General features: G+C 39.6%; 1 pseudogene; it reads right to left on the reverse strand.

Annotated features, from left to right (window-relative positions):
* Positions 1 to 7,807: 7,807 nt before the first annotated feature.
* LOC105982590 lies at positions 7,808 to 14,352 on the reverse strand (annotated as a pseudogene).
* Between the last annotated feature and the right edge of the window lie 465 nt (positions 14,353 to 14,817).

Consider the following 14,817-nt stretch of genomic DNA (forward strand, 5'->3'; position numbering starts at 1 on the left):
ACTTCCGGCTTTTTTCCTTTTGCTTATGTGGTGCTGAGGAATCGAACCCAGGGCCTCAGGCATGCAAGGCAAGTGCTCTACCACTGAGCCAACTTCCCAGCCCATGTACAACATCTTAATAATAAAATTTAAAAAATTTTTAAAGATGCCTATGTATTAATCTGACTGTCAAGCATGCCCCTGTCTATCCTCTAACCATAATGGCCCCTGTGGCCAGGAGTCTTAACTATAAACTGGTAGACTGACACTTCTCTGTACATTTTCTCTGCCATTGGCTAACCCTCTCACCCTTTGAATTGCTGGGAAAGTATGGTGTCATTCATTAACAAAACAGAGAAAGGACACAGCACTCACAAATAAGGTTGTTCACAAAGGCTTGTTACACAGAGTCATCTGGTGTTCTCTCCATCTCTTCCTGATAAGAAGAGAGGAAATTTTGTGTAAGTGGACATTTCTGTCACTTTTAAAATAGGACATTGATGTCCTACTTTTAGACAGAAGGAATATAACAAAAGGAAGTTAAGGGGTTTTGCAACAGTAAAAGCCAGAGAATTGGGTTTAGAAATGCTGAGAAAGGGCTGGGAAGGTGGCTCAGTGGTAGAGCGCTTGCCTTGCATGCTCAAGGCCCTGGGTTCCATTCCTAAGTACCACATAAGCAAAAAGAAAAGCCGGAAGTGGCGCTGTGGCTCAAGTGGTAGAGTGCCAGCTTTGAGCTGAAGAGCTGAGGGACAGCACCCAGGCCCAGAGTTCAGGCCCCACGACCAGACCCAAAAAAAAAAAAAAAGAAAAAAAAAAAAAGAAATGCTGAGAAAGGTAATCCAAGAGCAAAGACTGGTCTTCAGGAAAGTCAGATTTGATGCTGTCTTCCTGCAAAGCTTTTAAAAGTTGGGAAAATGTTGAATGGAAGTATCAAAACTGGAGGTATGGCTCAGGTGGTAGATTGCCAGCCAATAAGTGAAAGCATCAGATAGGAGTTGCAGTCCTGGTCTCAGACAAAAAAAAAAAAAAGAGAGATACATATAGCATATAAATTTAATTTATCAAATTAATCAAATTCAACTCATGGCAGAACATCATCTAAATTTTAAACTCTACCCCTTAGCCAAGAAAGACAAATCACTATCATAACAAAAACAAATTTTCAGAAAAATATTTTAAGTGTGTCTACTGAATCTGACAGTACCAGATGAGCATTAGTAACCTGCTACCTCCCTCAGCACTAGTCACACTATGAATACAACAGGAAACAGCAAGGGGCCTCAAAATCTCCTCCCTCATGAAATTGGTCTTTTTCTAACTTCCATGTTTTATCAGCATGTCTTAATTGTACAAAAGGGTTTCATTGTAATATTTTCATATCATGTACGATGATTGAATGTACGCTCTCTGTTCGTTTTCCCTATCCCCACTTTTTTTTTCTTTTTGCTGGTCGTGGGGCCTGAACTCTGGGCCTGGGCGCTATCCCTCAGCTCTTCAGCTCAAGGCGAGCGCTCTACCACTTGAGCCATAGCACCACTTCCAGCTTTTTCTGCTTATGTGGTGCTGAGGAATTGAACCCAAGGTCTCATGCATGCTAGACAAGTACTCTACCACTGATCCACCTTCCCAGCCCTATCCCCACTTTTTAACAACAACTTCAATGTTTCATTATTCTATTTCATTGTTCTATTTTCATACATTTGTATGAAGAACTTGGATCACATGGAGGCACTGAGAAATTCTGTTGCAATAGAAGTGGGTTTGTCTCTTAAGATGTATCTCTTCCTTTGCCCTCAAGAAAAGCATTAAATTGCATCTTTCCCTCATAAAACAAGTTGCATTACTTATGTTGGGATAAACACACACATACACACACACACACACACACACACACACACACACACACACAGAGTTCTCTGCTCCTTTTATAAAAGAACAAGATTACTAGTATTTTAGGTTCTCAAAAAATCTTTTAACACCAAAATTCAGAACAAAAAATCTATTGTGTGGTGAAGTTTGTAAGCAAGTTTTAATAAACAAACTTGGGTGGCATGAATTATTAATATAATTATCAAAATGCCATGTTGGAAAATTGCAAAATACTTTTCAGATCGCATGTGCATGGGAGTGTTGGCTCTCTAGACATTTGTACACATCACCTAGTTAAATCCAAAGGAAACAACATCTCTCCCGCAGGAATTTACATAGTAGAATTAATCAGGATTAAGCAGGCTATTATTTATTGAGTGTTTCTCAATCCCAATATAAATTTAATTTATCAAATTAATCAAACTTGATTATTTTTGTTTTTCTGAATATAAACAAACTTCAAAGTTCCAGGTCTATGTCTTTTATCCTGTTCCTTAAACAGTTGGGGAGTTATTCTGATGTGTTGAAGTTATCGTTCTAAAACATATGAAAACTCTCATTTTCCAAGCATACTTTCTTGAAATATCTCAAAGTAGTAGCATAACAGGGTATATTGTATCTCTGATCACCTGTCACTGCTGAGCATGCTTTTTCCAGTTCAATTTCATCACCTTTCCTTTTCATTTTAGTGGGACCTTTTCTAAGTACTGCCAGATGGGAAATTACCACAAAGATAAGTAGAAGAAAAAAAAGTTTTTAATAATTTTGCCCACCACCTGGCAATTCTGGTAACAGCCTGCTCTGAGTGTATAAGCATCTGAAAATTCCCATCAAATCAGTAATGCTGCACACAGACACACACACACACAGACACACACACACACACACACACACACACACACACCAGAATCCATGTTCCCTTTTCAGCTCAGTAATCAAATGGCTTTGACTGGTCCCTGTCTACTTTTGTCACTTCTGACCTAGGAGTTCCTGTGAGGGACATCTTTGTCTCACTTGTCTTTGGTCACTGAGTTCATGTACCTCAATAGGCTAAGTCTTACAGTCCATTAATGAGAATTCTCAGCTCAGCCCTGGGCCACCCAGAATCCCAGTTTCCTGTTATAGCTGAAAGACTTCTCTGGTGGCCCATTCAAATGAGTTAATGTCAGAGAAAAGACCTGAATGGGGGACCAATGTACACCATTGCCCAGGAAAAGTGACTGCAGCTCCCAACAAAGCTTCTCCTGTGGAGATGTTAAACAGAGTTCTCAGCGGTACAGAGGCTAAGCAGGGCTAATGTGCCAATCATGCCATCAACAGGTGACACCCACATAGCCACTTGAATGTGAAATCACAGTGCAAAGTTCACTGCAGGTCAACCCTAAGCGAAATGTGTACCTGTGCCACAACGCCCTTTCTCTCTAGTTCTGAAATAGGCTTCTTTGAATTGCGTGGGAAGGCATATTGGATGGGAGAGGAAGTGAGTGTTATTTATTCCCACTTTTTCCTTAATTTTACAGTCTCCACTTGAGAAGCTTTCTTAAAGCCTGTTTTGTCTGTCATGGAGGTATAGGTGCTGAGGAAACATTCAGAGGTTATCTTTAAAGCACTAAAAAGGCATTGGGGGAGGCAAATATAAATAAATACATATTTCATCATGGCTGGTGCCCTACCACTTGAACCACATCTCCAGCTTAATCTATTATAATCAATTGGAGATTGAGTCTTGCAGATTTTTCTTCCCAGGCTGGTTTCAAGGCATAATTCTCCAGGTTTCAGCTTCCTGAGTAGTTAAGGTTACAGACATAAGTCACCAGTGCCCAGCTTAAAGAAATATTTTCATCATGCAAAACAGGTATCACATTATGGTCCCATGCTCCTAATGCTCATAAGAGAACCTCTTATATCACAACTAAATTTCAAAAGTATGATGCCCCAACCAATTCTGCACCTCCTCCTCTCCTAAGCAGCACAAAGGGGGGGAGGCTGCAGTAGCCCCCAATTTTTCCTTCCACATAGATATTTCTGGGGAGAAATACAAAAGGAATTGACACATCAATTTCCTAAGTAGCTTTTAAGTTCAACTTAACATCACTGCTTTTCTAAATAATTCCAAAATAAATATATTAACCTACAAGAACAGTCCAGGATTATACTCACATCCTCTCAGTCTATTTTCTGATGTTGTTACTAAATACCACAAACTAGGTAGTTTATGAAAACTGAAGGTTTACTTAGCTCACAGATCTGAAGGCTGGGAAGTGTGTGCCTATGGTGTTTGCTCAGCACCTGTGAAAATCCTTCCACCATCTAACAAGGCAAGAAAGAGAGCATCACACAGGGAGACAGAACAAGTGTGCTAACTCATGGCCATCATGGCAAAATCATTCAGTCAGAGATTCCTTCAATAACAATATTCTATAGTTGGCTTTCAGGAGAGTCCTCCAGAATCCACTCAAAGGCAGTTTGGAACTAGCTTTCAAGAATGGGCATGTACCAGCCAGGCACTGGTGACTCATACCCGTAATCCTATTAAGGAAGCTGAGATCTGAGGATTGCAGTTTGAAGCTAGCCTGGGCAGGAGACTCTTATCTTCAATTAACCACAAAAAAAGCTGGAAGTGTCAGAGTGCAAGCCTTGAACCTAAAAAGCTAAAGGACAGCTCCCAGACCCTGAGTTCAAGGCCCAATACCAATGTAATTTTAATAAACAAGCAAATAATTGGCAAAAAGCAGGACTGAAAACATGGTTCAAGTGGTAGAATGCCAGCCTAGCAAGCATGAAGTCCTGAGCTCAAACTCCAGTGCTGGAGAAAAAAATACACACACACATACACATACACACACACACACACGCGCGCGCGCGCGCGCGCATTTATTTATTTCTGTGCCTAAATTGCCAATACATGGTCAATAGTATTTGAGGATTACAAAATCAGAATCCCCAGTATAGAACATGACAAAAGAAGCATGATCCCTGTGAAAACACATGATGTCTATGCACACCTGCCCAAAGAACCCCCAAAATTCTCCTTTCACCATCCAGTCAACACACTGCTATTTCCACTCCCCTTGCCTTTTGTGTAAATGATCCCTCCACTAAATGATCAGAGAGGCAGATTTGAGTTCTGTATCTCCTGGCTTCCTTGAGAGCTAGTTGACTGCACAAGGCTTTTTCTTTTTTGAAAAGAAAAAAAATTGGTTCCATAGTATCAATCTCTGTGCATGTCAGGATGGGACGGACCCACCACTCAATACTGATGGAGCACCACCCTGCTGACCTCAACTAATTCTAATCAACTCCATAGGTGCCCTCCAAATACCAATAACATGTGGCTTTGGGAATTAAGTCTCCAGCACATGAATTCTGGGGAACACACCCAAACCATCATACACATTATTCCTCAAACTTGACACTCAACAAGAGTCAATACCACAGTCTTCTTAATCTTTAAATGCTGGTGACAGGCTGGTGACAGCCAGATTGTGTTCTTTAAAATCTGCCTGGCTACTGACTACAAATCAAGTCAACATGTACAAAACTACTTTCTTTGTTCAGTTCCCACAAAGCAATTTTGTTACTACTGAATGAAAAATAATATAGCACAAAAAGAGTGTAGGAAGCCAAGCACTGATTAGCTCACACCTGTAACCCTCGTTACAAAGGAGGCTGAGATTAGAAGAAATGCAGGTCATAGCCAGCCTGAAAAGTGGAAGTCCACAAGACTCCATCTCCAAAATAACCAGCAAAAACCAGGACTGAAAGAATAGCTCAGATGGCACCATCTGTGAGCAAGAAAGCTGAGCAAGTCCAAGGCCCTGAGTTCAAGGCTCAGTTCGGCCCAATATAATAACAACAACAACAACCAATAGAAAAAAAGGCTGGAGACATGGCTTGGCAGTACAATGCCTGCCTAGAAAATAGGAGGCTCTGAATTCAAACTCCAAAATCACAAAATAAAAGACTTAGATCTCACCCATCTCAGCTACTTTTTTAAAACTAAAATTTTGTAGGAGAGAGATGCACATACAAAGATGAATAGGCAAGTATACACACACAATAGAACTTTACCCATGTGGAAGTGATTTTTAAATACTCGAGTGCTAAAATTGGAGGCCTCACAACTAAAGTGTAGGCCCCAAGAACTTCTTTCTACCAAGTGTTAAGAAATCCCTGCAGAGGGGCTTTCCTGGTACCTTCTTCTATCTGATCATCAAGCCATTGAGTTTATGGGCATCTCTCCTAGAGAAAGCTGTGTGAAGGATTTCAACCCCAAGTAACTCTGTTTATGATCCTTTTGCTCACCTACTTTCTGCCTCAGGCCAGCTTAATTAGAAAGCAAATAAAAAAGGTCTTGACAATTTTATGAATGATTTTTATGCAATATCAAATTCATTTCTATTCCCTAATCTTCCATAATGGATCTTGATTATTTTATACTTACCTTAAAAGGAATAATAAATGTTAACCAGTTCTAAATTTTCTATTACTCAGAAATGGAATTTTGTCCTCAAAGAAAATGAACTACTTGTGTGACATAAAATATAGTAAAAAATACTAAGTGGCTAGCTAATTATTAAAAACAAAATCCATTAATCAATCAAGAAAAAAATGTCTTTGTCTTCTCTCTATGATTTCCCTCCTATTGATTATATTTTACCTTCAAATTATTTAATTTATACACTTACATTTTAAAATTCTATGGCTTATTGTGAGGGCTGGTAGACCAGCACCCTTATCCCTAGCACTGAGGCAGTATTTGTGGCTGTTCAGGTCTTGGCCCAGAAAACTATAACCAGGTGATAGCACAAGTTACCCATTTTGATTCTTCATGCATAATGTTGTAAGAGAGAAATATTGTTTCATCAGACAGCCTATGTTTCTGGCTAAGGCCCTTGTAACAAAAGAAAAAAGGTATAAATTGATTTAAAGTTTTGTAGGAAACTTCATAAGAAAATGAAGACGATGCAACTGGTAAACCTGTGTTTTCATGCTAGATTTGATCATGAGGAAAGTCATACAAAAGTACAAAAAAAAAAAAATGATAGGTAGCAACTGGCCACGAGCCATGGGAAAATGCGAAGGGAACTTAAAATGGATGATGAACTCACAAGGTCTCTAAGAGAAAATACTGTCAGTAAACTTTCCATCCCACAGGTAATAACAGCACTGTGGACTGAACAGAAGGATCGGAATTCCTCACAGGCACTCTCAATAAGTACTCAAACCCCAAAGATTTATGCTGCTGTTCCTACCAAAGAGCCAACCCACTTTCCATCTATAGAAAGTGAGTTCGTAACAGATTTAAACTGTTTTGTGCTACGGTGAATTAACTAAAAACAAAGCCTTATCTCTGCCTCCATTTTGTCTCTCTACAGTCACTTTGCAATTACCTAGGGTTTCAGGAAAGACGGGCTAATCAATAGTATCATTATACCAAAGCACTAAAACTACCCCGAAAGCACAGCAGTCTTGTAAGACAGATCAGCCCCAAATAAGAATAATTACCTGTAATGATGAAGCAGCACCCTTGAAGCCCATGGACTCATTTCGTGGGAACTAGATGGCTCCCCATCTCCAGAACCCAGGAAAACCAGAACTGAGATCACCACCAGCACCACCAGCCAAGCCACACCTGTAACCAAACTCTTTTTTTTTTTCAGTTGCCATCAATAAGAAATTTTCTTATTTTTTAAAAAATCCAAATGCTGGCAGTGTCCAGGAAGTGTTAACAGGTTTATTTATAATTGTTATAAAGTTGAACTGCTGACACTTGTTCACTGAAACTTGCATTAATGCGTTCTATCCCCATTACATTAAAAATTCACACACAAATGAAAATGGGGAAACTGCCAATACCTGATTTCTGTCCCCTATTTTTCCACTGGCAATCATATGCTTAGGTACCTTTTGACCCCCTGGGGGAAAAAATCTAACATTCAGAACTACTTATAACAAGAAAAAGAGGTGGAGGGGGGACTTTGAGAATGAAGTGCCTCCCATTTTAGTGGATTCTTAAGCTCGTTCTCCACGTATGCGGCGTGCTAGCTGGCTATCTTTTGGCATAATTGTCACAAGTTTGGCATGGATAGCACACAGATTGGTATCTTCAAAAAGGCCAACGAGACAGGCCTCACTCACGTCCTGCCAAGCACCAATAGCTGCGCCCTGAAAGCGCAGGTCTGTTTTGAAGTCCTGAGCAATGTCTCGCACCAGACGCTGGAAAGGGAGCTTGCGAATCAGAAGTTCTGTGCCCTTCTGGTAGCATCTCATCTCATGGAGCGCCCACAGTACCAGGCCTGTAGCGGAGCAGCTTCCTCGCCCCTCCCGTGGAGGGCGCGCTTGGTCGCCAGCTGCTTCCTGGGCACCTTGCCCCGTTTGACTTGTGGAGAGGCCCCTTCTTCTTCGGCTGGAGCTTGGTGAGCGAGAGGCGGTGGTGGCGCAGGAGAGCTGCGCTGGCGCCTTCCGCAGGGCTGCAAACACAATGTATAACTAAACTGTTTTCTAATCCGTTTTTTATTGTGAAAATACCGTACAGAGGGGTTACAATTACATGAGCAAGGTAATGAGTACATTTCTTATCAAGCATTGTTGCCTCCTCCTTTGTTTTTCCCATCCCTTCCCTCCCATCTCCACAACTACACTCCCCTCCGCCTAAATTGTAAAGTTCGTTGTTCAACAGTGTCTTCTCCATGTTGGACCTAAACTCTTAAACCATGCACACTTTTGCCGCGTCCCTCTCTGGCAATTGTCCCTCTACTTAGGCCTACTGCTCAGCTCTTTATCCTGAAGATAACCAAATACGAACTTAAGCACTGTCTTCCTGCAGCATAATGCCACATAATCTTTCTCGGCTAGATTTCTTTCTGATAAACTTTCCAATCACTTTCTCAACATTTGAATCTGGCTTCAGTTCTTCTCAAACTGAAGCAAGCACAGATCCAGACTGATAAGCTGCTGGATTTCCACTAACAGCAATAAGGGGGTGGTATTTATATATTAAGTCTTGTTTGTTCAGATTCCTCTCTGACCTTGGAAATAGAAGCAGAAACCCTTAGGACAACAAGAGAAGACAGGTCCCCATATCCTCAATCTATAAACCTGGTACCTGTCAAGAGTTTCTCTCAGACACTATGTGCACCTCTCCCTTATCCTTTACTTACCCCAGGAGTAAAAAGTACAGGTGCCATAATATCTCTGAGGACAACCTGGCTGCTGATCTATGTCTTCTATGGGTAAATGTCCTTAAACCATGAGATAAGGTAGCATAGTATGCTACCTTCAAACCCTGAGTGGTGATTCAGGTTTGTAATCTAAGGATCATGATTGGAAGCCAGGCCAGCCAGAAAAGTCCTTGAGACCCCTCATATCTAGCAAAAAGAAAGAAGTAGAGGTGTGGCTTAAGCAGTAGCACATCAGCCTTGAGCAAAAAAGCTAAGGTAGGGTGCACTGGCATTAGTTTGGACTTCATTAGTCACACACACACATACACACACACACACTGCAGTCTTCATTACCAGGTGACCCATGACCACTCCAAACGCTAATAAACTGCCTGTTCTTTTCTGTCAGAGGGAAGCCAGAATCTCACAATCAGTGCCATTCCTTTTTCCCTGACTCCTTTTAGTTAAAACTTCTATGTGAGAGTTGGTGCTCTAGTCTTTGCCTTTATTTCTACAATAACTAGGATTAAAGTTCCCGTATATCCAGTATTACCTGTGTGTTTAGAAATAAGGGTCTTCCTTCCCTCAAGTAGAAGGAGCACCCCTCAAATGAAGGTCTTACAACCTGCTTCAGGCAGATCAGAAAAAAAAAAAAGCCTTCAGGAAAGAAGGCCTAGGGGAAGGTGAATATGATCCTCCTGTCTCTACTGTTATTTCAAAATGCTGTCTTTGGGGATACTGTATCCTAAACCTAGGTGAAAATCAGATTGGGTTTGTACCTAATCACCTGGTTTGCATTTTCTCTTACCTTGAAGTCAAACCCTGATTGATGTTTTGAAACTGATGCTCTGGATTTTAACTTTCTTCACTGGCTCCAAACGAGCTCCACCCAATGCCCAACAAGGATGGGTCAATCCACAGCTGTGCCCTGGTTTGCAATTTTTCCTACTCCCTGTGGTCTCCATTTCTGCTCTCCTTCCCCACAACTGCCAGAAATGCTCTGAAGGCATTCCTGAATTCAGAAAAGGTAGACCATGGCAGTATGTGTCTTCTTTCCCTAAGGTACTTTAATAGAGAGAATGGGCCCTGTGTGGGTGAAAAGAGAGGAATTCCTTTGTATACTTCTTCTTTCCCTAAGGTACTTTAATAAAGAGAATGGGCCCTGTGTGGGTGAAAAGAAAGAGAGGGATTCCTTTGTATACTTAAGAGAATTATTGACAAGACTTGCCAAGCTCAGTCTAACAAATAAAAAATGAAAAGGCAGGATATTTATGCAATCAAGTATGGTGAAGTCGACCAGGTTTGGGGGATGTTGAGGGCTGGAAAAGGAGGTACTGTTTAAAAGCCTCCTTAAGACACTTACTGGAGACTCTAAAATCAATTTTTCAGATGCTTGAAACTATTCATTGATACTACATCCAAGAAAGGCTCTTAGCAGTTTGTTCACTGGACAGAAATAGAAGAATTAATGAACTCTAGTTAAATGAAGAAAAGTCAGTATCCAACATTCCCTGATTATGCATGAAAACTCTGCTGTGGAAGAAATCAGAAGATTTACTAGACATCCCATTTTCACAGCCTACCTTGTTACTAGAGATACACAAGGACAAAGTTATACTCCCTATTTCCAAAATATCAATCAAGAACCCTTTACAAGATTCTTTTGGTATTAGTTTTAAGGCCCTAATCTCTTCTGTGCCTGGATTCTCATAGGCGGGGATTGTAGGATGAGAACACATCTACCAACACTTCACCACTCAACCTAAATCTGCCTCCGATAACTTTTAAAGCTAAAACTTGATGTTGTTCCTTTTCTTGCTTGTTTGCTTTCTGTATTTATTTATTTATTTAGTACCAGTACTAGTGGGCTTGAACTCAGGGCGTGGGTGTTCTCCCTTAGCTTTGTCACTGAAGACTGGCACTCCACCACTTGATCTATAGCTCTGCTTTTGAGGGGTTTTTTTGGTGATTAATTGGAGAGGAAAGTCCCATAGACAATCCTGCCTGGTCTGGCTTCAAATCATGATTCCCAGATATCAGTCTCCTGAGTAGCTAGGATTATAGACCTGAGTCATGGCATCCAACATGACTGCTGTTCTTTTTGGATCCTAACTCTAAATTTATTCAAGAGGTGACTGGCATAGGCCTTTAATTCCAACTACTCCAGAGGCTGACGCAGACAAATCAAGAGTTCTAGTCTTATAAGAAGAGGAGGAAAAAGAGAAGAAAGAGCAAGAGGAGAAGAAGAAGAGAGAAGAGGAGGAGAAAGAGGAGGAGGAGGAGGAGAAAGAGGTTGAAGAAAAAGCAAAGAAAGAAAAAGGAAGGGGAGAAGGGAAGAAAGTAACAGGAAAGGGAAGAAATGAGCAAGAAAAGAGAAAGAAGTAAACTATTCAAATTTACTAACTCGTTTCCAAATAACAACTTAATTAACAGTTTGGAACATAGAAATATTACAAATAAAAATTGGCTATTATGTTCATACCAATTATTCCTATATGGCTGCAAAGGTAGAAAGATGCTGATAATCCTAATGATGGCTGTAGTACTGTCCTTCACATAAGCAGCCCAGTTCAGAAAGCACAGAGATTAGATACTCATCTCCCAAAACAAAAACAGTATAGATTGAATTTGAGCTATTATTACAACTACATATACACATAATGAGCATTCTCCTGTGTATCCATTCTTTGTTACAGTGGTTGTTATTCCCTTCATGGTAAAAAATTGTATGTTATATTTTTATCTCTCTTCCTTTTAACCCTAGATCAGAATTAGTTTGGCTTTGTGTGAACTCTACTCTTAAGAGGCAAATCCTTTCATTGAAAGGAAATCTTGCTCCAAACATCCCACACTGAGCTGCTGGATTAAGAGTACTAGCTGACAAAGATGCAAAGATGACATTTTAGTTCAATACAGCAAATTCCAGATAAGCATGCGGATGGATCCATAGCTCAGAGCAGACACATTCCGCAGAAGACCTATTCTTTTATGGAATAACTTTTTTTTCCCTTCTGCCTCCTAAGCCTCCAAACAAACACCTAGCTTTGTTATCCTCTTCAACAAATGACATTTACATAGTAGAATTACTTTATAGCAAGCTAGCCACAGAGTATGACTTTTAAAAAAATAGAAGCAAGTGTCGGGAAACATTTTATTGTACACAGATGTATTTTTAAGAAAAGAAAAGTCAATTATGCCAAGATCCCTAGCAAATCCACCACCTGGGTGATACACTGAATATTTGTCTCCACCTCCCGAGCTGCCCAGAGCTGCAATTGCCATCTCCCTGGATCGCCTTTGAACTTACAATGATTTTGCACTTCAAAGAGTCACCAAGACAATAGTAGGAAGGAAGAGAGTGGTCCTACCACCCAAGACAGAAAATGTTGGACATATTTTATGAGCCTAAATGGTTTTCTGTTTCATGGTCAAAAATCTTCCTTCACCAAAGGATTAAAACTAGCCAGGGCACAATAGGTTGGATTAATATAGTCTATTAGTGAAAGACAGACAACAATGACTAATGAAATCACTATGCCAACCCGTTACTCTCTACCTTTATAATAGAGGTGACAAAAAATAAATATCAAGTCCTTTAATGAAATGATTTCAAATCTACTAATACTTCCCTTTCTTGTATCAGTCTTAAAACTCTTTAGTACCACCAAAAGACCCTTCTGTTCTTTTGAATTCCATTGGCAAGAATTGCATAGCCCCTAGGCTAAGTATGTAATCAACCAACATTTCTAAGTGAGATTCATACACTGGCAAATCAGCAAGTTGACTTCACTGCTTACAATAGTTTTCTACATAAGAAAGTCTGATAACATTTTCAAATCTTTTTAATAGCTTAACATATAGGAATTGACTGGTACTCAAACCTTAAAGAAAACCAGCAAAACAGATTTTAAGAAAATCACACAAAGACCCCATCAGACATAAAGTAAATACTTTGCTCTTATTTTCTAGTCCCTTTTTGTTTGGTTACCATGGCAACCTGGTTTTTGAGGGAGTAACTTGGAATGTATAAGAATTTACTGCAATTAGATGCTTGTGTCCTATTGGCCAGTATGATAGAGAATAGTCACACTAAAAAAGAAATAAAAGAGAAGGAAAAGCACTGGTAAACTAAACAAAGCCAACAACATGCACTTTGGAAACCAAAGGAGGAAAAAAAATGTAAGCCTCATTATCTTCCTGAACTATTTTGAGAGTTATGCTCAAGAAAATGTTTACCTATCTCCCAGCCCATAAGTACATCCCCTATCTGTTAGTTTCTCACCTTCTTGACCTTCTGAGCTACTCCATAACTGTAATACATACTGACTTCAGTTTTCTTTCCTTTATTCCCTAATTGTTTTATAGATATGTCTTACCTCTTTAGGAAGCTGAAAAATTTTTTATAGCTAAGTTAAAACTTTCTTCTATCTAGATAATATAATAAAAGTGGAGAACCATTGGAAATAGAATTAGATGCAATTGATTGTGATCTAGATTCTGAAGCCATTTACATGTAACATATTTAATCAATCTCGTTTGCCTTATCAGGCTGCATTTACATATTATTAGAGACATACCCATTGAAAGATACTCTAATTAGATGATTTTATATTGCCTGTGCTATTTAGACTATGCTATGAGCTTACACTTTGTATCTTTTGGGGGGCTTTATACTTTTAATTGAGTGTTTGAACCATTTATAATGTCACAGTCTTTGAGGATGACCTTAATAATTGCCATTTAAAATTTCTCAGATTATTCTGTAAGAGAATTTTTTAATTTGTTTTTTATTGTGAAAATACTGCACAGAGGGGTACACTTTGTATCTTGAAGTAAGCTTAAATGACTCAATATTTTCTTTTAAAATTCTGTCTCAGTCCACTAACTCAACAATATCAAAGATTAAGATAACTCCAGCACCCACAAGACATGATCCCTTTGTACTAGACTCTCTGGTTGGACCAAGTAAAGGTAGAGTACTTCTAAAATGAACAGAGAATGCAAGTTGGATGTCTGTAGTTACATTCGCAAAGAAAAACAGCATCAGTCCCTGCTCAATGACTGGCTGAGCCTCTAGCACACTGGCACTTAAGAGATAGCAAAGCAGTGTTACTATTGTGTCTCACCTAACTGCAGAGAAATTGTTTACTTAAAATATCCTCACTGCTTTTCTCCTAAACAATATCTATTAAAGTTTATACCTATCACTAGACATATCAAATGGGTTCAAATCTCAGCCCAATTGTTTACAATCTAAAGATTATCTAAATTCTCTTCCACTCACCCTGATCACTCCAGATGCTTTAAGCCCTTGTTCGGCCTGTTCAAGGAGGTAATCCATTCAGGCTATTTCAACACCTCCAGGAGCAAGAAACACCATACTCTAAAGCCATTCATCCCATGTTCAAGGAGCTCTTAATTGTTAGATAATTCTTCCCCATATTAAAACCAAATCCCTCTTCCCAGTCATTCTATACATTAGTCCCAGGCCAGAATTGCTCTCTTGACATTGTTTGAAATTCTTTACCTCTAGGTACACATCAGTTTTCTAAGTCCTTCTTCAAGAGGCACCGGAACTAAACACAATACTCTCCTCTGGCTCACCAGTGCAGGGTCACCTTCATACTTAACCAACATAATTATGTTCCTGATTAGGGCTATAGGCTGGCCATACAAAGATAAATTAGATGTCTTTGATTTCAAGGAAACAATAGCCTACAGGAGTAGCCTAGAATGTTAGCCAATATGTTTGAAAGAAAGACTAATGGACAAGATACAAATATAGGGTATATTTCAAAGAGAGTGT

The sequence above is a fragment of the Dipodomys ordii genome, unplaced genomic scaffold, assembly GCF_000151885.1.
Source record: "Dipodomys ordii isolate 6190 unplaced genomic scaffold, Dord_2.0 Scaffold16, whole genome shotgun sequence".
Taxonomy (NCBI): domain Eukaryota; kingdom Metazoa; phylum Chordata; class Mammalia; order Rodentia; family Heteromyidae; genus Dipodomys; species Dipodomys ordii.